This window comes from Macaca nemestrina, chromosome 20 (assembly GCF_043159975.1).
Source record: "Macaca nemestrina isolate mMacNem1 chromosome 20, mMacNem.hap1, whole genome shotgun sequence".
Classification (NCBI taxonomy): Eukaryota; Metazoa; Chordata; class Mammalia; order Primates; family Cercopithecidae; genus Macaca; species Macaca nemestrina.
Window position 1 is genome coordinate 18,699,788 of NC_092144.1, and position 25,598 is coordinate 18,725,385.

A 25,598-nucleotide genomic window follows, 5' to 3' on the forward strand; every position below is an offset into this window, starting at 1 on the left:
TTGTTTCCTCTGTCCCCTTTGTGAGCCATCCCGAAGATGGCTGCCACCCTCCCTGCCATGCCCACAGGGGCCCCCTCTGTGGCAGGGTCTTCAGCATGAGGATGCAGTCCCCAAATCCTGAGCCAGATGACGTGATGGAAGCCTGAGTCCCCATCCCCTCCACTGATCATTTTCCTCCAGCCTGGCCTTTCCTAGAAAGGAAGGAACCACATGCTCCATCAGCATATGAGGCCTTCAGCAGCCTGCTCCTTGAATCCTCCCAGCCCTCCCAGGGGCAGACTTCCCCACGCACCCAGGTGTCCTGGTCCCTGTGTTTTTTTATTTTTATTTTTATTTTTATTTTATTTTTATTTTATTTTATTTTTTTTTTTTATTTTTATTTTTTTTTTTTTTTTGAGACGGAGTCTCACGCTGTTGCCCAGGCTGGAGTGCAGTGGCGCGATCTCGGCTCACTGCAAGCTCCGCCTCCCGGGTTCCCGCCATTCTCCTGCCTCAGCCTCCTGAGTAGCTGGGACTACAGGCGCCCGCCACCACGCCCGGCTAATTTTTTGTATTTTTAGTAGAGACGGGATTTCACTGTGGTCTCGATCTCCTGACCTTGTGATCCGCCCGCCTCGGCCTCCCAAAGTGCTGGGATTACAGGCTTGAGCCACCGCGCCCGGCCTTATTTTATTTTTGAGACAGAGTCTTGCACTTTCGCCCAGGCTGGAGTGCAGTGGTGCAATCTCTGCTCACTGCAACCTCCACCTCCCAGGTTCAAGCAATTCTCCTACCTCAGCCTCCCAAGTAACTGGGATTACAGGCGCCCGCCACCAAGCCCAGCTAATTTTTTGTATTTTTAGTAGAGACAGGGTTTCACTGTGTGAGCCAGGCTGGTCTCGAACTCTTGACCTTGTGATCCACCCACCTCAGCCTCCCAAAGTGCTGGGATTCCAGGCCTGAGCCACTGCGCCCGGCTGGTCCCTGCGTTCTTAGAGGGGAGCAGCCTCCGTGCTCCTGGGAGTAGAGGAGTTATTTGCCCAGATTTTTTTGTTTTGAGGTGACATTAACTTAACATTTAACTGTTTTTGCAGGTTGTGCTGGCTTACGGCACAAGGCAGGAGAATGCCTTGAGCCCAGGAGTTCAAGAACAGCCTGGGCTATATAGAGAGACCCAGTCTCTACAAAAAAACATGTTAAAATTAGCCAGGCAACCAGGTGCAGTGGCTCAAGCCAGTAATCCAAGCATTTTGGGAGGCCGAGGTGGGCGGATCACTTAAGGCCAAGAGTTGAGACCAGCCTGGCCAACATAGTGAAACCCTGTCTACTAAAAAGTACAAAAGCTAGCTGGGTATGGTGGTGTGCACTTGTAGTCCCGGCTACTTGGGAGGCTGAGGCAGGAGAATTGCTTGCACCAGGGGGTGGAGGTTTCAGTGACCCAAGATCCCAATACTGCGCTCCAGCCTGGGTGACAGAGTGAGACTGTCTCTCAAACAATAAATAAATAAAAATACAAAAGATAAAAATCAGCCAGTGTGGTGGTGTACATCTATAATCCCAGCTACTCGGGAGGCTGAAGCAAGAGAATTGCTTAAACCTGGAGGCAGAAGTTAACAATGAACCTTGGCCGGGCGCGGTGGCTCACGCCTGTAATCCCAGCACTTTGGGAGGCCGAGGCGGGCGGATCACAAGGTCAGGAGATCGAGACCACGGTGAAACCCCGTCTCTACTAAAAATACAAAAAATTAGCCGGGCGCGGTTGTGGGCGCCTGTAGTCCCAGCTACTCGGGAGGCTGAGGCAGGAGAATGGCGGGAACCCGGGAGGCGGAGCTTGCAGTGAGCCGAGATCGCGCCACTGCACTCCAGCCTGGGCGACAGAGCGAGACTCCGTCTCAAAAAAAAAAAAAAAAAAAAAAAAAAAACAATGAACCAGGATCACACCACTGTACTCCAGCCTGGGCGACAGAGTGAGACTCTTTATCCCCCCCACAAAAAAAAAAAAAAATTAGCCAGGCATGGTAGTGTGTTCCTGTAGTCCCAGCTATTCAGGAGGCTGAGACGGGAGGATTGCTTGAACCCGGCAGGATATAGTAGAGACAGAGTCTTCCTCTATTTTATATGTATATATAATATTACTGTATGTAAAGTGGACTGCTCAGTAGTATTCAGTACATTCACGGTGTTGCACAATCATCATCTCTATCTGGTTCCAGAACATTTTCATTTTCCCAAAAGGAGATTCATCCCCATCAGCAGTCTCTCCTCATTCCTCCTCCCTCCCCAAGCCCCTGGCAACCACTAATCTGCTTCCTGTCTGTGGATTTGCCTGTTCTGGACATTTTTTATCAATGAAATATCATACCCTGTGACCTCTTGTAGTCTGGGGTCTGTCACTCAGCATCATGTTTTTGAGGTTCCTCTGCACTGTAGCATGGATCATTTCTTCATTCCTTTTATGACTGAATAATATCCCATTATATGGATGGACCAAACTCTGTTTTTTTTTTATCTTTTTTTTTTTTTTTTTTTTTGAGACGGAGCCTTGCTCCGTCACCCAGGCTGGAGTGCAGCGGCTTGATCTCGGCTCACTGCAACCTCCGCTTCCTGGGTTCAAGCGATTCTCCTGCCTCAGTCTCCTGAATCGCTGGGACTACAGGCGCCCGCCACCATGCCCAGACAATTTTTGTATTTTTAGTAGAGACGAGGTTTCACCATATTGGCCAGGCTGGTCCCAAACTCCTGACCTTGTGATCCACCTGCCTTGGCCTCCCAAAGTGCTGGGATTACAGGCGTAAGCCACCACGCCTGGCCTTTTTTTTTTTTTTTTCTTTTCTTGAGACAGGATCTCGCTGTATAGCCCAGTGCAGTGGTATGATCTCAGCTCACTGCAACCTCCACTTCCCAGGCTCAAGGGATCCTCCCACCTCAACCCCTCAAGTAGCTAGAATGACAGGCACGCACCATCAGGCCAGTCTAATTTTTCTGTATTATTTTAGACATGGGGTTTCACCTTGTTGCCCAGGCTGGTCTTGAACTCCTGGACTCAAGCGATCTGCCCGCCTTGGCCTCCCAAAGTGCTGGGATTACCAGCGTGAACCACGGTGCCCAGCCTTATCCATCGTTTTATGGACATTCAGGTTGCTTCCCCCTTGTGGCGACTGTGAATAGTGCTGCTCTGTGAGTTTTGTCTGGAGCACGTGTTTTCAATTCACCTGGGCTTTCCCTGTGTCTTTACTGTGGACAGAAGAGGCTGCTCAGCACACACACACAGTGTGAAGGCCCTCATGTCACTCTCTTTTTTTTTTTTTTTTTTGGTGGCGGAGTCTCACTCTGTCGCCCAGGCTGGAGTGCAGTGGCCGGATTTCAGCTCACTGCAAGCTCCGCCTCCCGGGTTTACGCCATTCTCCTGCCTCAGCCTCCCAAGTAGCTGGGACTACAGGCGCCCGCCACCTCGCCCGGCTAGTTTTTTGTATTTCTTAGTAGAGACGGGGTTTCACCGGGTTAGCCAGGATGGTCTCAATCTCATGACCTTGTGATCCCCCGGACTCGGCCTCCCAAAGTGCTGGGATTACAGGCTTGAGCCACCGTGCCCAGCCCCTCATGTCACTCTCAGGTTAGTTCCCCATGAGAGATACACAAGCCATCTTAGCCTCGAGCCCCAAGGGGCTCTGATGGATGTACGACGTTTTTGTATTTTGTTTTGCTATGTGCCGTTGTAGACAGAGTCTCACTCTGTTGCCCGGGCGGGAGTGCAGTGGTGCAATCACTTGAGCCTCACTACTGCAGTCTCAAACACCCTGGCCCAAGCGACCCTCCTGCCTCATCCTCCTGAGTAGCTGGGACTATAGGTATGTGCCACCACACCCAGTTAATTTTTTTTTTTTTTTTTTTTTGGAGATGGAGTCTCACACTGTTGCCCGGGCTGGAGTGCAGTGGCGTGACCTCAGCTCACTGCAACCTCTGCCTCCCAGATTCAAGAGATTCTCCTGCCTCAGCCTCCCGAGTAGCTGGGATTACAGGCACCTGCCTCCATGCCCAGCTAATTTTTTTGCGTTTTTTTAATAGAGATGGGGTTTCACCCTGTTGGCCAGGCTGGTCTCCAACTCCTGAGCTCAAGCAATCCTCCCACCTTGGACTCCCAAAGTGCTGGGATTTCGGGCTTGAGACACCGCACTGGCCCTGTGCGAGTGTTTGAGTCCCAACACGGTGATCACAGCACCCCATCCCCTCTGCCCCATCCCCACCAGTTCAGCACCAGGCCGCCTTTTCACTCAAGGTAGACTGCTTATTCTTCATCATCAGCTAGGACATCATCTCCTCCAGACAGACAGTCAGGGGCCTATCTGGCCCACCTCACACCTCACCAGTCCCTGCATGGGATTCGCATCTTGAACCTGAGCTGGACCAGAGCACAGCATGAGGAGCCTGCCATGGGACCAGCCACCTTTCCAGCAGGTATGCAACCCCCAGCTGGGAGATGTGAACCTGCGTGTGGACAGCAGGCCTATCCTGGGTTGACCAATGTTTCACACAGAGCCTACACCCAGGCAGTCACCTTGGCCTGGGCTCCCGGCAGACCAGGGTCACACAGCTCCTCCTGTTGAGTCATTTCCAAGTAGGCTATGCCCTGTGCAGCATCCATGGGACCCTGACTCAGGAAGTGAGTGACCTTCCTTTTCCCATAAGCCATGTCCTCATCCATCTCATCTCTCATCCACTTAGAGGATGAGGCAGGAGGGCGGCTGAGGCAGGAGGATCGCTTGAGCCCAGGAGGTTGAGGCTGCAGCAAGCTATGATCATGCCACTGCACTCCAGCCAGGGTGACAGAGTGAGACCCTGTCTCTAAACAAAACATAACAAAAAACAAATGACAGGAGCCAGGTGTGGTGGAGCATACCTGTAGTCCCAGCTTCTTAGGAGGCTGCAATGGGATGATGACTCAGGTCCAAAAGTTCGAGACTAGCCTGAGTAACATAGCAAGACCCCGTCTCTATAAAAAAAAAAAATCTGCCTGTAATCCCAGTACTTTGGGAGGCTGAGGCAGGTGTATTGCTTGAGGTTAGGAATTCGAGACCAACCTGGGCAATGTAGCAAGACCTTGTCTCTATAAAAAATTTAAGGCCAGGCGTGGTGGCTCACGCCTGTAATCCCAGCACTTTGGGAGGCCGAAGCGGGCGGATCACGAGGTCAGGAGATCAAGATCCTGGCTAACACAATGAAACCCTGTCTCTACTAAAAACACAAAAAATTAGCCAGGCGTGGTGGTGGGCACCTGTAGTCCCACCTCCTTGGGAGGCTGAGGCAGGAGAATGGCGTGAACTCAGGAGGCGGAGCTTGCAGTGAGCCAAGATTGCGCCACTGCACTCCAGCCTGGGTGACAGAGCGAGACTCCGTCTCAAAAAAAAAAAAAATTTTAAATCAGCCAGATGCGGCCAGGCGCGGTGACTCATGCCTGTAATCCCAGCACGTTGGGAGGCCGAGACGGGCGGATCACAAGGTCAGGAGATCGAGACCATCCTGGCTAACACGGTGAAACCCTGTCTCTACTAAAAATACAAAAAAACTAGCCGGGCGTAGGGGCGGGTGCCTGTAGTCCCAGCTACTCGGGAGGCTGAGGCAGGAGAATGGCGTGAACCCAGGAGGCAGAGCTTGCAGTGAGCCGAGATCGTGCCACTGCACTCCAGCCTGGGTGACTGAGCAAGACTCCGTCTCAAAAAAACAAAAAATCAGCCAGACGCAGTGGCTCATGTCTGTAATCCTAGCATGTTGGGAGGCCGAGGCAGGTGGATCACCTGAGGTCAGGAATACAAGACCAGCATGGCCAACATGGCGAAACGCAGTCTCTACTAAAAATATAAAAATTAGCTAGGTGTGGTGCCATGCGCCTCTAATCCCAGCTACTCTGGAGGCTGAGGCAGAAGACAGTGAACCCAGGAGGCAGAGGTGGCAGTGAGCCAAGATGGCGCCACTGCACTGCAGTGCCACTGCACTGCAGCCTGGGCGACAGAGCAAGACTCTGTCTCAAAAAAAAAAAAAAAAAAATTGCCAGCCTATAGTCCCAGCTACTCAGGAGTCTGAGGTGAAAGGATTGCTTGAGCCTGGGAGGTTGAGGCGTCAGTGAGCCACGATTGCATCTCTGCAATCCAGTCTGAGCAACAGAGTGGGACCCGGTCTCTAAAAATAATAATAAAAAGAAAAAGAAAATGGACAACTTTCGTTTGAACACAGCTTCTAGAACCCAGCACCTGAGGAAATATATGCAGGCAGAAATCCTCCCAGCGGCCACCTCACATCCTGTCTCTTCCTATTCCAGCTGCTTTAACAAATTACCATAGACTGAGGGGTTTACAAACAACAAATATTTACTTCTTACTGATATGGAGGCTGGGAAATTCAAAATCAAGGTGCCAGCAGATTCGGGGTCTTGCGAGGGCCTGCTTCCTGGTTTGCTTCCTGTCCTCTCGCTGCGTCCTCGTTGGTAGGAGGAAGGGATGAAGGAGCTCTCTAGCTCCATCCTCATGACATAATCATCTCCCAGAGGCCCCACCTCTAAAATACAATCACAGGCTGAGTGCAGTGGCTCAGGACTGTAATCCCAAAACTTTGGGAGGCCAAGACAGGAGAATCACTTGAGCTCAGGAGTTCAAGACCAGCCTGGGCAACACGGCGAAACCCTGTCTGTACAAAAAATATTTTAAAATTAGAGGCCGGGCGCGGTGGCTCAAGCCTGTAATCCCAGCACTTTGGGAGGCCGAGACGGACGGATCACGAGGTCAGGAGATCGAGACCAGCCTGGCTAACACGGTGAAACCCCGTCTCTACCAAAAAAATACAAAAAACTAGCCGGGCGAGGTGGCGGGCGCCTGTAGTCCCAGCTACTCGGGAGGCTGAGGCAGGAGAATGGCGTAAACCCGGGAGGCGGAGCTTGCAGTGAGCTGAGATCCGGCCACTGCACTCCAGCCTGGGCGACAGAGCAAGACTCCATCTCAAAAAAAATAAAAATAAAAATAAATAAAAATAAAAATTAGCCGGGCATGGTGGTGCGCACCTGTAGTCCCACCTACTGGGGAAGTTGAGGTGGAGGATTGCTTGAGCCCAGGAGTTCAAGGCTGCAGTGAGCCATGATCGCACCACGGCACTCCAGCCTGAGCAACAGATCAAGACCCCGTCTCAAAAATAAATAAATAAAAAACAGAGGACGGGGCACGGTGGTTCACTCCTGTAATCCCAGCACTTTGGGAGGCCAAGGCGGGCAGATCATGATGTCAGGAGATCGAGACCATCCTGGCTAACACGGTGAAACCCCATCTCTACTAAAAATACAAAAAATTACCCAGCCCTGGTGGTGGGTGCCTGTAGTCCCAGCTACTCAGGAGGCTGAGGCAGGAAAATCACTCACTTGAACCTGGGAGGCAGAACTTGCAGTGAGCTGAGATCGCACCACTGCACTCCAGCCTGGGTGACAGAGCGAGACTCCGACTAAAAAAAAAAAAAAAGGGCCGGGCGCGGTGGCTCACGCCTGTAATCCCAGCGCTTTGGGAGGCCGAGGCGGGCGGATCACGAGGTCAGGAGATCGAGACCATCCTGGCTAACACGGTGAAACCCCATCTCTACTAAAAATACAAAAAATTAGCCGGGCGCGGTTGTGGGCGCCTGTAGTCCCAGCTACTCGGGAGGCTGAGGCAGGAGAATGGCGTGAACCCGGGAGGCGGAGCTTGCAGTGAGCCGAGATCGCGCCACTGCACTCCAGCCTGGGCGACAGAGCGAGACTCCGTCTCAAAAAAAAAAAAAAAAAAAAAAAAAAAGGCCGTGCGCAATGACTCACGCCTGTAATCCCAGCACTTTGGGAGGCCGAGGCGGGTGGATCATGAGGTCAGGCATTCGAGACCAGCCTGGCCACCATAGTGAAACACCGTCTCTACTAAAAATACAAACAATTAGCCAGGCATGGTAGTGTGCACCTGTAATCCCAGCTACTTGGGAGGCTGAGGCAGGAGAATCACTTGAACCTGGAAGGTGGAGGTTGCAGTGAGCCAAGATTGTGCCACTGCACTCCAGCCCAGGCAACAGTGCAAGACTCCACCTCAAAAAAAAAAAAAAAAAAAAAAATCACAGGCGCTGGTGCTGTGGCTCACGCCTGAGCTGAGAGTGTGCTGTTGCATTCCAGCCCGGGTGACAACAGCGAGACTCCGTCTCAAAAAAAAAAAAAAAAAAATATATATATATATATACACACACACACATATATATATACAATCACATTTCAACATATGAATATTGAAAGAGGAGGGGCACGGTAGCTCATGCCTGTAATCCCAGCACTTTGGGATTCAAGGTGGGCAGACCACTTGAGGTCAGGAGTTCGAGACCAGCATGGCCAACATGGTAAAACTCCATCTCTACTAAAAATACAAAAATTAGCCAGGCGCGGTGGCTAACGCCTGTAATCCCAGCACTTTGGGAGGCCGAGGTGGGCGGATTACGAGGTCAGAAGATCGATACCATCCTGGTTAACACGGTGAAACTCCGTCTCTACTAAAAATACAAAAAAAATAGCCGGGCATGGTGGCAGGCACCTGTAGTCCCAGCTACTTGGGAGGCTGAGGCAGGAAAATCTCTTGAACCCCGGAGGCGGAGCTTGCAGTGAGCCGAGATCGTGCCACTGCACTCCAGCCTGGGCAACAGAGCGAGACTCCGTCTCAAAAAAAAAAAAAAAACAAAAATTAGCCAGGCGTAGTGACAGGAGCCTGCAATCCCAGCAACTCGGGGGGCTAAGGCAGGAGAATTACTGGAACCCGTGAGGTAGAGGCTGCAGTGAGCCAAGATCACACCACTGCACTTCATCCTGGGCAACAGAGCAGGACTGTCTCAAAAATAAAAATTAAAATTAAATAAAAACACAAAAATCATCCAGTAGCATGATTGTAATCCCAGCTACTCAGAAGGCTGAGGCAGGAGAATCACTTGAACCTGGGAGGCGGAGGTTGCAGTGAGCTGAGATCACGCCACTGCACTCCAGCCTGGGCAACAGAGCCTGAGTCGAGATCTCACCATTGCACTCTAACCTGGGCAACAAGAGAGAAATTCCACCTCAAAATAAATAAATAAATAAATAAATAAATAAATAAATAAGTTGAAGTTTCTTATTTCATCCCAAATTTATGCTCACATGGTGAGATTACAATGAAATGGGCTGGGAAAGGAAAGGAAAAGGTTAATTTCCACATGAATTTTATTTTCTTAGTACTCTTTTTTTTTTTTTTTTTTTTTTGAGATGGAGTTTCGCTGGTCATCCAGGCTGGAGTGCAATGGTGAGATCTTGGCTCACTGCAACCTCCACTTCCCAGGTTCAAGCGATTCTCCTGCCTCAGCCTCCCAAGTAGCTGGGATTACAGGGGCGCACACCACCATGCCCGGCTAATTATTTTGTACTTTTAGTGGAGATGGGGTTTCACCATGTTGGCCAGGCTGCTCTGGAACTCCTGACCTCAGGTGATCTGCCTGCCTCAGCCTCCCAAAGTGCTGTGATTACAGGTGTGAGCCACGTGCCCGGTAAGCGATGGTCCACTTTGTCAGTGTGTGTTTGTTGTGAATGTCGTCTCTAACCACAGTTCCTTACATTCAGTGTTTCTGCAGCGCAGGGTTCGGGCTCCATCTGCAGTTAGGCATGCTCTGTCCAGAGGGAGTCTCTGTGTGGCCCTGGCACTGTCCTGCTCCAGGGTTCTGAGCACAAATGCTCCCCTAAAGGGTTAAGCACAAACTGCTCAGAAGTGCTGTTGTGAACCGGAAGTGTATCTCCCACTCTGTCTTCATCTGCATGTGTCCCCAGTTGCTACTGGCGGCCCCTGGCCCACTCCCGCCTTGGCCACCAGGGGGCATGGCAGCCCAGAACCTGGAAGGGCTGCCCAGGCAGTGTCCCCACCAGGTGGGGCGGGTGGGAACCTCCAATCAGGCTAGGATGGTTGGGCTGGATTTCGCCAGACCCCAGTCTGGCCAGGCTTTGTGCTCATCTCCAGGGATGTGGGGTGACCTTCACACCACTCCCGTAACTGGCAAGTTGGAGAAGACAATGGCCAGGGTTCTCCGGGTGTCAGGGTGACACCATTCCCTCCTTTACTTGCCAAACATGTATTAAGCACCTACTGTGTGCTGAACGCTGGGAACACAGCAAAGACCACATCAGACAATGTCTGACGCCCTCAGAGGGTGGACATAGTTCCCCGATGACGGGTCTCAGAAGGCAGGGAGTGTTGACCATCTGTGAGAAGGGAGCATCCCACAGTAGGTGGGGGACAACCACAGGGGAGGAGGTGGGGGACACTGTGACAAGACCAAAAGGAGGGCTGGGAGCAATGGTTCACGACTGTAATTCCAGCACTTTGGGAGGCTGAGGCGAGTGAATCACCTCATGTCAGGAGTTTGAGACCAGCCTGTCCAACATGGTGAAACCCCATGATGACCAGGCACGGTGGCTCACACCTGTAATCCTAGCACTTTGGAAGGCCAAGGCGGGCGGATCACGAGGTCAGGAGATCAAGACCATCCTGGCTAACACAGTGAAACCCCGTCTCTGCTAAAAATACAAAAAAAATAGCCGAGCGTGGTGGCGGGCGCCTGTAGTCCCAGCTACTCAGGAGGCTGAGGCAGGAGAATGGTGTGAACCCGGGAGGCAGAACTTGCAGTGAGCCGAGATCGCGCCACTGCACTCCAGCCTGGGCAACAGAGTGAGACTCCATCTCAAAAAAAAAAAAAAAAAAAAGTATTTGCCAATTAAAAATAAAAATAAATAAAAGAAAATAAAAGAAACCCCATGTCTACTAAAAATACAAAAAATTAGCCGCGCGTGGTAGTGGGCGCCTGTAATCCCAGCTACTCAGGAGGCTGGGGCAGGAGAATTGCTTGAACCTGGGAGGTGGAGGTTGCAGTGAGCCAAGGTCACACCATTGCACACCAGCCTGGGCAACAAGAGCAAAACTCCATCTCAAAACAAAAAGGAGCTCCCCCGCCCTTGGGCCAGCTAATCAGAGCTGGACAACATTCCAGCTTTGGCGATGTGGCCACCAAGACCCAGGCGTCTGGGGAATTGTGTCCCCTACTGGCACAGTTGAGTGACTCGGGTGGGGACTGCAGGCTCTGGCCCTGGTCCCCTCCTGTCTGGCCACTCCTCAAAGGACACTGGGAGGGTATTGGGGCTGCCAGGCTGCCTGTCGCACTTATGGAGGGCCAGTCCACCACCACCTTGCACTCAACTGACATCTGGAAGCACATCCCGGAGGACACTGAGGGCTCAGAAAGTGCCTGGGCCCCTGTGTTCAGGGGAGGAATCAAATCTCTGAGGCCCCAGAGCAGAGCCATCGTCCCTCTGCCCCCACTGGATTGAGACTCACATGCCCAGAACTGCACTCGTGGGTGACGGTGGTACATCCAGGGCAGAATACACAGCAGATGGGTCAGCTGATGACAGTGCCTGCCGGCCAGGGTCAGTCCCTGACTCTCTTGTATAATGTGTAACGCAACAGCTTGTGCCCAGGGGTCCAGGGCACTCCGGATACCGGCCCAGGCCCTAGCTTGACTCAGGCCTAACCCTTAGGAACCCGAGCAAATGTCTCGGAGCCAGGTCCTGGATCCAAATGCCCCTAATACTTTGGCCACCGGCCACCATGCTGCTTCCTGAGCCATCCACTTCCCAGGAAAAGTGACCGAATCACTCCAGGTTGTTGTCCGGAGCATCCTCTGGTACACACCAAAGGAAGTGACCCCTGGGTCCCACTCAGCTCCTCCACTCACAGGATTTTTTTTTTTTTTTTGGCAACTAGTTCTCCTTATACCCAAAATCGATATGACAAGAGGATCATTTTTATTAAAAAAAAAACGTGTTGCCCGTAATCCCAGCACTTTGGGAGGCCGAGGTGGGTGGATCATGAGGTCAAGAGAGCGAGACCATCCTGGCCAACATGGTGAAACCCCATCTCTACTAAAATACAAAATTTAGCTGGGCGTGGTGGCGCTCACCTGTAGTCCCAGCTACTCGGGAGGCTGAGGCAGGAGAATTGCTTGCACCGGGGAGGTGGAGGTTGCAGTGAGCTGAGATCACGCCATTGCACTTCAGCCTGGCGACAGAGGGAGACTCCGTCTCAAAAAAAAAAAAAAAAAAAAAAAATTTGTTGCCGGGTGTGGCAAAAACTCCCAGCACTTCAGGAGTCTGTAATCCCAGCACTTTGGGAGGCCAAGGCAGGAGGATCACCTGTAGTCAGGAGTTTGAGACCAGCATAGCCAACATGGTGAAACTTCGTCTCTACTAAAAATACAAAAATTAACTGAGCACGGTGGCTCACACCTATAATCCCAGCAATTTGCGAGGCCGAGGCGGGCGGATCACCCAAGGTCAGGAGTTCCAGACCAGCCTGGACAACATGGTGAAACACCATCTCTACAAAAAATACAAAAATTAGCCGGGCATTGGTGGTTTGTGCCTGCAGTCCCAGCTACCTGGGAGACTGAGACTGGAGAATCACTTAAACCTAGGAGGCAGAGGTTGCAGCGAGCCAAGATTGTACCACTGCACTCCAGCCTAGGCAACAGAGTGAGAATCTGTCTCAAAAAAAAAAAAAAAAAAAAAAAAAGGCCAGGCACGGTGGCTCAAGCCTGTAATCCCAGCACTTTGGGAGGCCGAGACGGGCGGATCATGAGGTCAGGAGATCGAGATCATGCTGGCTAACATGGTGAAATACCGTCTCTACTAAAGAATACAAAAAACTAGCTGGGCGAGGTGGCGGGCGCTTGTAGTCCCAGCTACTCGGGAGGCTGAGGCAGGAGAATGGTGTAAACCCAGGAGGCGGAGCTTGCAGTGAGCTGAGATCCGGCCACTGCACTCCAGCCTGGGTGACAGAGCCAGACTTCGTCTCAAAAACAAAAACAAAAACAAAAAATTATTTGGTCAGGTGCGGTGGCTCATGCCTGTAATCCCAGTACTTTGGGAGGCCAAGGTGGGTGGATCACTTGAGGTCAGGAGTTCCAGACCAGCCTGGCCAGCATGGTGAAACTCCCGTCTCTACTAAAAATACAAAAATTAGCTGGCTGTGATGGCAGGCACCTGTAATCCCAGCTACTCGGGAGGCTGAGGCATGAAAATAGCTTGAATCTGGGAGGCAGAGGTTGCAGTGAGCTAGGATCATGCCCCTGCACTCCAGCCTGGGCAACAGAAAGAAATTCTGTCTTAAAAAAAAAAAAAAAAAGGGGGTGGCAGGCAAGGTGGCTCATGCCTGTAATCCCAGCCCTTTCGGAGGCTGAGGCGGGTTGGATCACATGGGGTCAGGAGTTCGAGACCAGCCTGGCCAACATGGTGAAAGCCCGTCTCTACTAAAAATACAAAAAATTAGCCAGGCATGATGGTGGGTGCCTGTAATTCCAGCTACTCAGAAGGCTGAGGCAGGAGAATTGCTTGAACCCGGGAGGTGAAGGTTGTGGTGAGCCAAGATCACGCCATTGCACTCCAGCCTGGGCAACAAGAGTGAAACTCTGTCAAAAACAAAAAAAAAAATTTTTGGCCGACATCAGTAGCTCATACCTGTAAATCTCACCACTTTGGGAGGCCAAGGCAGGATGATCACTTGAGCCCAGGAGTTTCAGACCAGCCTGGCAACATGATGGGACCCTGTCTCTACATGAAATTTAAAAATTTGCCAGGTGCAATTAGGCCTGGTCCCCTCCTCTCTGGCCACTCCAATCTAAATTCAAATTGAAAAAAAATTGGGGGCCGGGTACGGTGGCTCACATCTGTAATCCCAGCACTGTGGGAGGCCGAGGCAGGTGGATCACTTGAGGTTAGGAGTTCGAGACCAGCCTGGTCAACATGGCAAAACCCCATCTCTTCTAAAAATGCAAAAATCATCAGGTGTGGTGGCGGGCACCTGTAGTACCAGGTACTCAGGAGGCTGAGACACAAGGATCTCTTGAACCTGGAAGGTGGAGGTTGCAGTGAGCCAAGATTGTGCCACTGCACTCCAGCCTGAGTGACAGGGTAAGACTCTGTCTCAAAATAAATGAATAAATAAATAAATAATAAAATAAAATATTATTTTGTGTGTGTGGAGACAGGGTCTTACTCTATTTCCCAGGCTGAAGTGCAGTGGCATGAGGTAGCCTTGAACTGGAGCCTCAGACTCCCAGGCCCAAGCAATCCTCCCTCCTAAGCCTCCCAAATAGCTGGGACCATAGGCGGGTGCCATTACTCCCGGCTAATTTTTTAATTAATTTATTTATTTTTGTTGTTGTTGTTTATTTGTTTGTTTTGAGATGGAGTCTCACTCTGTCACCCAGGCTGGAGGGCAGCGGTGCAATCTCGGCTCACTGCAACCTCTGCCTCCCCGGTTCAAGTGATTCTCCTGACTCAGCCTCCCAAGTAGCTGGGACTACAGGAGTGCACGGGACTACAGGCACTCACCGCCACACCCGGCTAATTTTTTTTGTATTTTTACTACTAAAAATACTAAAAGACGGAGTTTCACCATGTTGGCCAGGATGGTCTAGAACTCTTGATCTCATGATCTGCCTGTCTCAGCCTCCCAAAGTACGAGATTACAGGTGTGAGCCACCGCGCCCAATCTTATTTTAATTTTTTTGTAGAGACAGGGTCTCACTATGTTACCCACGCTGGTCCTGAGCTCCTGGCTTCAAGCAATCCTCCTGCCTCAGCCTCCCAAAGTGCTGGGATTCCAGCCCTGAGCCACTGTTCCTCGCTGAAGACAAGGGGATTCTTTTTCCGGGCATTCTTTGTGACACGCTCCTTCCCTGGGTGTGTCCTGGAATGTCAGCTGGCCACACCCAGGCCTGGTCTGGCTGTGGGGACACCCACGTGCATTGTCTGCTGGGTAGGAGACCAGGGTGGGCTTTGCATATAGACAGATCCCGTGACTGTATACACTCAGTCCTGTGACAGGAACTGTAGCCCAAGGCCACAGCATCTCTTGCTAGAAACTTTTTCAAGAAACTTACCTCAGTACTCAAGGCCACTGGGGCCAGCGAGTGCTGAACATGCCCCGATCCCTAACCTCAGAAAAGGACACTTTTTCTTTTTTTTTTTTTTTTTTGAGACAGAGTCTCGCTCTGTTGCCCAGGCTGGAGTGCAGTGGCGCCATCTTGGCTCACTGCAAGCTCCGCCTCCCGGGTTCACGCCATTCTCCTGCCCCAGCCTCCCGAGTAGCTGGGACTACAGGTGCCACCACGCCCGGCTAATTTTTTGTATTTTTAGTAGAGATGGGGTTTCACTGTGTTAGCCAGGATGGTCTCGATCTCCTGACCTCGTGATCCGCCTGCCTTGGCCTCCCAAAGTGCTGGGATTACAGGCATGAGCCACCGCGACTGGCCACTTTCTCTTAACTCCTGTGTAAAGGATTAGAACTGGTGTCTGGTCGCCAAAGAAACCAAACATCTAGTTTCATTTTCCCAGGTGACATTTGCTGTATAATCTGTGATGCAGGATATGGCAATGGCATTATTATTATTATTATTATTATTATTATCATTATTATTTTTGGAAATGGGGTCTCGCACTGTTGCGCTGTTGCCCAGGCTGGAGTGCAGAGGTGTGATCTTGGCTCACTACAACCTCCGCCTCCTGGGCTGAAGTGATTCTCCTGCTTCAGACTCCCAAGTAGCTGGGACTACAGGCGTCCAGCACTATACCCAGCTAATTTTTGCATTTTTGGTAGAGACAGGATTTCACCATGTTGGCCAGGCTGGCCTCGAACTCCTGACTTCAAGTGATCCTCCTGCCTTGGCCTCCCAAAACGCTGGGATTACAGGCGTGAGCCACTGTGCCTGTCCGGCAATGGCATTTTGATCAATACAACATGGGCATCCAACTAGAATTGGGGGCACCCACGCGGGTCACAATTTGGGGTCAAATTAGGTGGTTTTTTTTTTTTTTTTTTTTTTTTTTTGAGACGGAGTCTCGCTCTGTAGCCCAGGCTGGAGTGCAGTGGCCGGATCTCAGCTCACTGCAAGCTCCGCCTCCCGGGTTTACTCCATTCTCCTGCCTCAGCCTCCCAAGTAGCTGGGACTACAGGCGCCCGCCACCTCGCCCGGCTAGTTTTTTATGTATTTTTAGTAGAGACGGGGTTTCACTGTGTTCGCCAGGATGGTCTCGATCTCCTGACCTTGTGATCCGCCCGTCTCGGCCTCCCAAAGTGCTGGGATTACAGGCTTGAGCCAATTAGGTGTTTTTTTTTTTTTTTTTTTTGGTAGCAATAAGGTCTCATTATGCTGCCCAGGCAGGTCTCAAACTCTTGGGCTCAAGCAATCCTCCCACCTCAGCCTCTCAAAAGGCTGGGATTACAGGCATGAGTCACTGTGCCCAGCAACATTTTTATTCTTTTTCTTAGAGAAAGGATTTTGCTCTGTCACCCAGGCTGGAGTTTAGTGGCGCAAGCATAGCCTACTGCAGCCTTGGCTTCCTGGGCCCAAGGGATCCTCCTGTCTCAGCCTCTAGAGTAGTTAGGACTGCAAATGAACACCACCACATTTGGCCAGTTTTTAATTTATTATTAATTAATTTATTTATTTATTTTGAGACAGAGTCTCACTCCGTTACCCAGGCTGAAGTGTAGTGGTGCGATTTCTGCTCATTGCAACTCCCCATCCCAGATTCAAGTGATTTTCCTGCCTCAGCCTCCAGAGTATCTGGGACTGCAGACACATGCCACCACACCTGGCTAATTTTTGTATTAATATTTTTAGTACAAATGGAGTTTTGCCATGTTGGCCAGGTTGGTCTTGAACTCCTGGCCTCAAATGATCCACCCGCCTTAGCCTCCCAAAGGGCTGGGATTATAAGGGTGAGCCACCACGTCCAGCCAATTTTTAAATTATTTTTTGTACAGATGGAGTCTTGCTTTGTTGCCCAGGCTGGTCTCAAACTCCTGGCCTCAAGTGATCCTCCTGCCTCAGCCTCCCAAATTGTTGTGGGGTTACAGGCATGAGCTACTGTGCCTGACCTGTAAGTGGATTCTGAAGTGGATTTTGAAGCCTGTTTGTGTCTCCCAAGTCACAAAAGCCACAAAAGACTCTGACCTTCATGTTTGACCAGTTCCTTGGAAGGTACTAGGCTGTGTATTAAGTGGATTATCCAAACCCTGACTGACTCCTGGCACGTGGAAGATACTTTGGGATATACTTATACTAAAAGGGTATTAATTCATGATTGATCTAAAATCCAAATCTAATGGGGCATCCTATATTTTCACTTGCTAAATATGGCCACCCTAGATGCTCAATGACATCCTTGAATAAAGGAAGCTGATGAAGTTCGAACAAATAATTTTACCAGTGAGGTAAAAAAAACCTCAAAGCTCACTGCACTTTGCAATACAGTCATTTCCTCTTCTGGTCAGAATAAACTCTTGACTCCTCCCAGGCCCGAGTGATCAGCCACTCCCTCCTACCAGCTGACTGGGCCACTGTGCTCAGTCCCACCTCAGGAAAGACAAGAGTAGCTCCTGTGACCATAATGCCTGTCCACAAGCTGAGGCCCGACCCCACCCCGCCTCCTTTTTTTTTTTTCTTTGAAATGGAGTCTCGGTCTTTTTGCCCAGGCTAGAGTGCAGTGGCGTGATCTCGGCTCACTGCAACCTCCGCCTCCCAGGTTCAAGACATTCTCCTGCCTCAGCTGCCCGAGTAGCTGGGATTACAGGCATGCGCCACCACGCCCGGCTAATTTTTGTGTTTTTAGTAGAGACAGGGGTTTCACCATGTTGGTGAGGCTGGTCTCAAACTCCTGACCTCGTAATCCATCTGCCTTGGTCTCCCAAAGTGCTGGAATTACAGGCGTGAGCCACCGCGCCTGGCCACCTCCTTTCTTTTGAGACACAAGGTCTTGCTCTGTCACCCAGCCTGGAGTGCAGTGGCATAATCATGGCTCACTGCAGTCTCAAAACTCCTGGGCTCAGGTGATCCTTCTGTCTCAGCCTCCCAAGTAGTTAGGAATATAGGCGTGTGCCACAAACGTGCCTGGCACTGAGACCTGGATTTTTTTTTTTTTGAGACAGAGTCTTGCTGTGTCATGCAGGCTGGAGTGCAGTGGCGCAATCTCGGCTCACTGCAACCTCTGCTTCCCAGGTTCAAGCGATTCTCCTGCCTCAGCCTCCCAAGTAGCTGGGACTACAGGTGCCCACCGCCATGCCCAGCTAATTTTTGTATTTTTAGTAGAGACAGGGTTTCACTATGTTGGCCAGGGTGATCTTGAACTCCTGACCTCGTGATCTGCCCACCTCAGCCTCCCAAAGTGCTGGGATTACAGGCCACCACTCTTGGTCTGGTCTGAGACCTGAATCTTTTTTTTTTTTTTTTTTTTTTTTTTTTGAGACGGAGTCTCGCTCTGTAGCCCAGGCTGGAGTGCAGTGGCCGGATCTCAGCTCACTGCAAGCTCCGCCTCCCGGGTTCACGCCATTCTCCTGCCTCCGCCTCCCGAGTAGCTGGGACTACAGGCGCTGCCACCTCGCCCGGCTATTTTTTGTATTTCTTAGTAGAGACGGGGTTTCACCGTGTTAGCCAGGATGGTCTCGATCTCCTGACCTCGTGATCCGCCCATCTCGGCCTCCCAAAGTGCTGGGATTACAGGCTTGAGCCACCGCGCCCGGCCGAGACCTGAATCTTAAAAAGGGCTCAGCTGGGTATAGTCACACACCTGTAGTCCCAGTGACTTGGGAGACTGATATGGGAGGCTCGCTTAAGCCCAGGAGTTCGAAACAAGCCTAGCAACATAATGAGAATTCATCTCTTTAAAAAATAGTAATAACGGCCGGGCGCGGTGGCTCAAGCCTGTAATCCCAGCACTTTGGGAGGCCGAGACGGGCGGATCACAAGGTCAGGAGATCGACACCATCCTGGCTAACCCGGTGAAACCCCATCTCTACTAAAAAGTACAAAAAACTATCTGGGCGAGGTGGCGGGCGCCTGTAGTCCCAGCTACTCGGGAGGCTGAGGCAGGAGAACGGCGTAAACCCAGGAGGCGGAGCTTGCAGTGAGCTGAGATCTGGCCACTGCACTCCAGCCTGGGCGACAGAGTGAGACTCCGTCTCAAAAAAAAAAAAAAAAAAAAAAATAGTAATAACAAAGTTGGCCGGCTGTCGTGGCTCACGCCTGTAATGCCAGCATTTTGGGAAGCTGAGGTGGGAGGATCGCTGGGCCCAGGAGTTCAAGAGCAGCCTGGCCAACGTAAGACTCCCATCTCTACCAAAAAACTTAAAAATTAGCTGGGCATGGTGGCCTGCACCTGCAGTCCCAGGTATTCGGGAGGCTGAGGTGGGAGGATTGCTTGAGCTGGGGAGATTGAGGCTGCAGTGAGCTGTGATCATGCCACTGCACTCCAGCCTGGGCAGCAGAGCAAGACCCTGTCTCTAAAATCAGAAAGAAAGGAAGAAAAGGCAAAAAGGGGGGAAAAAAAGCCAAGAGAAAGGTTTGAAATGCATCCGGATGAAAGCCCTGATCTGTATTTTAGGCTCAGTTACACTCAGATGCAACTGTGTGTCTGGAATGCAAAAGAGCTCAGATCCTACAGAATCTCAAGATAATTCTTCTCCCTGGATAGCATAAGGCATCTTTTTCCCATCTAACACTGGGTTGGGCTCCTCCCTTCTTTATGCAAAGTGGCCACAGGTGTCCAAAATGAACTCCCTCCAGTTCAGAAATCCATTCCTTCCTGGTTAGGGAAGTCACTGTTTTGACTTAGAAGTCTTCTATACTTTAGGCGTCTAGTGTCTACCTAATACTTTTTGCCTCAGAAAAGAGTCTAATCCCACTTAATTACGGGAATATTTGCTATTAGATTTTTGACCTAGAGACCTAAAAAGGCCTGACTGAAAGAGTTCCTGAGCTCCATCTGGACTTATTTCCAGATTTTCTAGCCAACCAACACTAATAAAGCTATACTCTGCTCCCCACCCCTGTATAATTCAGGTGCTACCTGACTTTCTCTGGTGAAGCAGCAGGAGTATTTAGGTCAACCTGTTGGTTTGGCTATGTCTGTTTCTCTCTGGGAATATACATTTTTTTAAATTTCTTTTTTCTTTTTTTTTTTTAGACAGAGCCTCACTCTATCGCCCAGGCTGGAGTGTAATGCACAATCTTGGCTCACTACAACCTCCACCTCCCCGGTTCAAATGATTCTCCTGCCTCAACCTCCTGAATAGCTGAGATTACAGTCACCTGCCACCGCACCTGTCTAATGTTTATATTTTTAGTAGAGACAGGGTTTTGCTGTGTTGGCCAGGGGCTGGTCTCAAAATCCTGACCTCAGGTGATCTACCCGCTTTGGCCTCCCAAAGTGGAGGGATTACTGGTGTGAGCCACCACATCTGCCCGACATTGACTTTTTTTTTTTTTTTAGTATTAAAAATTATTACATCTTGGCCAGACGTGATGGCTCATGCCTGTAATCCTAGCATTTTGAGAGGCCGAGGCGGGCGGTTCATGAGATCAGGAGATCGAGACCATCCTGGCTAACACGGTGAAACCCTGTCTGTACTAAAAATACAAAAAAAAAATTTAGCCAGGTGTGGTGGCAGGCGCCTATAGTCCCAGCTACTCGGGAGGCTGAGGCAGGAGAATGGCTTGAACCTGGGAGGTGGAGCTTGCAGTGAGCTGAGATCATGCCACTGCACTCCAGCCTGGACGACAGACTGACACTCCGTCTCAAAAAAAAAAAAAAAAAAATTACATCTTTACATTTCTGAGTATTAAATGAAAGTAATGTTAGTTAAACCAAAGGCACCTAATAAATGTTTGTTGATTATCAAAGTGAATGACTTTGCCAAATAAAATAACAAATGGGGCTGGGCGTGGCAGCCCACACCTGTAATCCCAGCACTTTGGGAGGCCGAGGTAGGTGGATCACCTGAGGTCACAAGTTTGAGACCAGCCTGGCCAACATAGTGAAACCTGTCTCTACTAAAAATACAACAATTAGCCAGGTGTGGTGGTGGGCACCTGTAATCCCAGCTACTCGGGAGGCTGAGACAGGAGAATCACTTGAACTTGGGAGGCAGACGTTGCAGTGAGCTGAGATCGTGCCACTGCACTCCAGCCTGGGTAACAAAGTGAGAAACTCCGTCTCAAAATAAATAAATAAATAAATAAATGAAATAAAATAAAATAAAATGACAAATGTATTTGCATGTAATAAGTGTAAATGATTTCACAGATCCTTTTAATGAATATTATTTTATTATTATTATTGTCTTTTTTTTTGAGATGGAGTTTCACTCTCGTTGCCCATGCTGGAGTGCAATGGTGCAATCTTGGCTTACTGCAACCTCTATCTCCTAGGCTCAAGCGATTCTCCTGCCTCAGCCTCCCAAGTAGCTGGGATTACAGACATGTGCCACCATGCCCGGCTAATGTTGTATTTTTAGTAGAGACATGGTTTCTCCATATTGGTCAGGAGAGTCTCGAATTCCCAACCTCAGGTGATCCGCCTACCTCGGCCTCCCAAACTGCTGGGATTACAGGCGTGAGCCACTGCACCCAACCAGTATTTCATTCTTAACAGTTCTTTAACTGTTATCAAAAGATTTGTCTCAAAGTACTGTAAGGAATTGAAATAGATGCACACGTAACATATTATCAACACGCTGAAATGTCATGAAAAAATTATACTGAGAGAAGTATATAAAATAAGATTTTTTTTTTTTTAAGATGGAGTTTTGGCCGGGCGCGGTGGCTCAAGCCTGTAATCCCAGCACTTTGGGAGGCCGAGACGGGCGGATCACGAGGTCAGGAGATCGAGACCATCCTGGCTAACACAACGAAACCCCGTCTCTACTAAAAATACAAAAAAATTAGCCGGGCGTGGTGGTGGCGCCTGTAGTCCCAGCTACTCGGGAGGCTGAGGCAGGAGAATGGCGGGAACCCGGGAGGCGGAGCTTGCAGTGAGCCGAGATCGCCCCACTGCACTCCAGCCTGGGTGACAGAGCGAGACTCCGCCTCAAAAAAAAAAAAAAAAAAAAAAAAAAGATGGAGTTTTGTTCTTGTCACCCAGGCTGGAGTGCAGTGGTGCGATCTCAGCTCACTGCAAGCTCCACCTCCCGGGTTCACACCATTCTCCTGCCTCAGCCTCCCGAGCAGCTGGGACTACAGGCGCCTGCCACCACGCCCAGCTAATTTTTTGTATTTTTAGTGGAGACGGGGTTTCACGGTGTTAGCCAGGATGGTCTTGATCTCCTGAGCTCATGATCCGCCCACCTCGGCCTCCCAAAGTGCTGGGATTACAGGCATGAGCCACCATTGTCCTGCCTAGACACTGACTTTTTCAACACTTTTTCCCTGGAAGAACCAGATGGGCTTCCCAAAGGATGCAGGTTGTAATGGATTAACAGTTCACATATGTGAACCTGAAAGTGCTTTGGCAAATCCAAATAAGTAATTATGTTTTCTTTTTTGGGGTATGGAGAGACAGGGTTTCACTCTGGCCCAGGCTGGAGTGTAGTGGCACTATCATAGCTCACTGCAGCCTCAAATTCCTGGACTCAAGTGATCTTCCTGCCTCAGCCTCCTGAGTAGCTGAGACTATAGGCATGCACCACCAAGCCCAGCTAAATTTTTTATTATTTGTGGAGACAAAGTCTCACCATGTTGCCCAGGCTGGTCTCGAACTCCCCGGCTCAAGCAATTTAAAAGTGCTAGGATTACAGGTGTGAACCACTGCACCCCGCCCTGAATGAATAATCTTAGGGGACAATGATGGAGGGCACCTTGCTGTGTGCACCTGAACCGCCACTGTCATTGACACTAGAGTGCTTTAGCTCTTCTGGTTATCACCCTTCCCATTGGTATTAATTAGCTGTCATTTCTCATTGCCAGTGGGCACTACTTCCTTTGTCCAAGGGTACAGCATCCACAGGAGGTCTCACAGGCTAGCACCAGGGAACCCTCGCTTTTCTAGCTACCACTGAGGCCCCGCCTCCCTTGTCGCTTGTGGAGTGGCCTGGCTCCATTCCCATTTCCCTATTTGGATGTGAATGTCACTTAGCCAGTTTGCCCACATGATTTCCCAGAGCCAGGAAGGGAAACGCCTTGGTGCAGAGATGCAATTGTGGCTACCACCAAGGAAAGGAAGGCACATCTTGGTGATTCTGTTACATGGGGTCTCTTTCTTTTTTCTTTCTTTTTTTTTTGTTGTTGGTTGGTTGGTTGTTTTTGAGATGGAGTTTTGCTCTTGTAGCCCAGGCTGGAGTGCAATGGCATGATTTCGGCTCACTGCAACCTCCTTGTCCCGGGTTCCAGTGAGTCTCCTGCCTCAACCTCCCAAGTAGCTGGGATTATAGGTGCCCACCACCATGCCCAGCTAATATGTGTATTTTTAGTAGAGACGGGGTTTCATCATGTCGTCCAGGCTGGTCTTGAACTCCTGACCTCAGGTGATCCATCCACCTCGGCCTCTCGAAGTGCTGGGATTACAGGCATGAGCCACCGTGCCCAGCCACTTACAGCCGAATCCTAAACTTGCATTGTCTGAATCTAAAATTGGGCCCATGTGCAGGAATGGTGACATGAAGGGGGAAGAGGCCTATGCCCTGTTGAGTCCTTGTGCAAAGCGGAACCATATTAAGAACCTAAAACTTGGCCGGGCGCGGTGGCTCAAGCCTGTAATCCCAGCACTTTGGGAGGCCGAGACGGGTGGATCACGAAGTCAGGAGGTCGAGACCATCCTGACTAACACGGTGAAACCCCGTCTCTACTAAAAAATACAAAAAACTAGCCAGGCGCGGTGGCGGGCGCCTGTAGTCCCAACTACTCGGGAGGCTGAGGCAGGAGAATGGCGTGAACCCGGGAGGCGGAGCTTGCAGTGAGCTGAGATCCGGCCACTGCACTCCAGCCTGGGCGGCAGAGCGAGACTCCGTCTCAAAAAAAAAAAAAAAAAAACACACACACACACAGAACATTTCAGTTTCATTCCAGTCTCTGGGATTCTTTCTGAGAGCAGGAATTTACCTTATTCATTTAAGTAATCCCTCAGTGCTCTGCACATGACTTCTTTATAGCTGTTGAATTGAACCGGGATCAAAGAGCAGCTCATTGTCCAGCCTTTTCATTTTATACATGAGAAACTGAGCAACACAGAGGGCAACTGTAACTCATCCACATCCCACTTGTTTGTTTTTTTGAGATGGAATCTCGCTCTGTCGCCCAGGCTGGAGTGTAGTGGCCCGATCTCGGCTCACTGCAAGCTCCACCTCCCGGGTTTGCGCCATTCTGCTGGCTCAGCCTCTCAAGTAGCTGGGGCTACAGACGCCCGCCACTACGCCCGGCTAATTTTTTGTATTTTTAGTAGAGACGGGGTTTCACTGTGGTCTTCATCTCCTGACCTCGTGATCCGCCCGCCTCGGCCTCCCAAAGTGTTAGGATTACAGGCGTGAGCCACCGCGCCCGGCTTTTTTTTTTTTTTTTTTTTTTTTGAGACGGAGTCTCTCTCTGTCACCCAGGCTGGAGTGCAGGGGCGTGGTCTCGGCTCACTGCAAGCTCCGCCTCCCAGGTTCAAGCCATTCTCCTGCCTCAGCCTCCCGAGTAGCTGGGACTACAGGCACGTGCCAGGACTCCTGGCTAAATTTTTTGTATTTTTAGTAGAGACGGGGTTTCACCGTGTTAACCAGGATGGTCTCGATTTACTGACCTCGTGATCCGCCCGCCTCAGCTTCCCAAAGTGCTGGGACTACAGACGTGAAACACCATGCCCGGCCATCCCACTTGTATTTTATGGCTGGATCTTTTTTTTTTTTTTTTTTTTTGAGATGGAGTTTCACTCTTGTTGCCCATGCTGGAGTGCAATGGCACGATCTCGGCTCACTAAAACCTCCAGGGTAGTTGGGATTCTCAACCTCCCGAGTAGCTGGGATTACAGGCATATGCCACCACACTCAGCTAATTTTGTATTTTTAGCAGAGATGGGGTTTCTCCATGTTAGTCAGCCTGATCTCGAATTCCCAACCTTAGGTGATACTGCCTGCCTCCTCCCGAGTAGCTGGGATTATAGCCATCCCTGACTAATTTTTGTATTTTTAGTAGAGACGGGGGTTTCACCTTGTTGGTCAGGCTGGTCTCGATCTGACCTCAGGTGATCCACCCACCTCTGCCTCCAAAGTGTCAGGATTACAGGTGTGAACCACCGTGCCTGGCGGCTAATTTTTTTTTTTTTTTTTGTAGAGAAGGGGTCTTGATATGTTGCCCAGGTGAGTCTCAAATTCCTGTGCTCAATTCTTCCACCCTGGCCTCCCAAAGTGGTACAACTGCAAGTATGAGCCCTGATTTCTGTTTTGTTTTGTTTTGTTTTGTTTTTTTTGAGATGGAGTCTCGCTCTGTCGCCCAGACTGGAGTGCAGCGGTGCGATCTCGACTCACTGCAACCTCCGCCTCCCGGGTTCACTCCATTCTCCTGCCGAGTAGCTGGGACTACAGGCACCTGCCACAATGCCCAGCTAATTTTTTGTGTTTTTGGTAGACGGGGTTTCACCATGTTAGCCAGGATGGTCTCGATCTCCTGACCTCATGATCCGCCCGCCTCAGCCTCCCAAAGTGCTGGGATTACAGGCGTGAGCCACTGGGCCCGGCCTAGCCCTGATTTCTTATATG

The 25,598-nt window shown here is 50.4% G+C and overlaps 1 long non-coding RNA gene across 1 annotated transcript; it reads right to left on the reverse strand.

Annotated features, from left to right (window-relative positions):
- Positions 1 to 62: 62 nt before the first annotated feature.
- On the reverse strand, positions 63 to 10,465 carry LOC139360173 (uncharacterized). Its single transcript, XR_011617372.1, has 3 exons — positions 9,599 to 10,465; positions 6,346 to 6,528; positions 63 to 191 (listed from the first exon to the last, which is right to left on the reverse strand). It is a non-coding gene; the product is annotated as an uncharacterized lncRNA (long non-coding RNA).
- Positions 10,466 to 25,598: the final 15,133 nt, after the last annotated feature.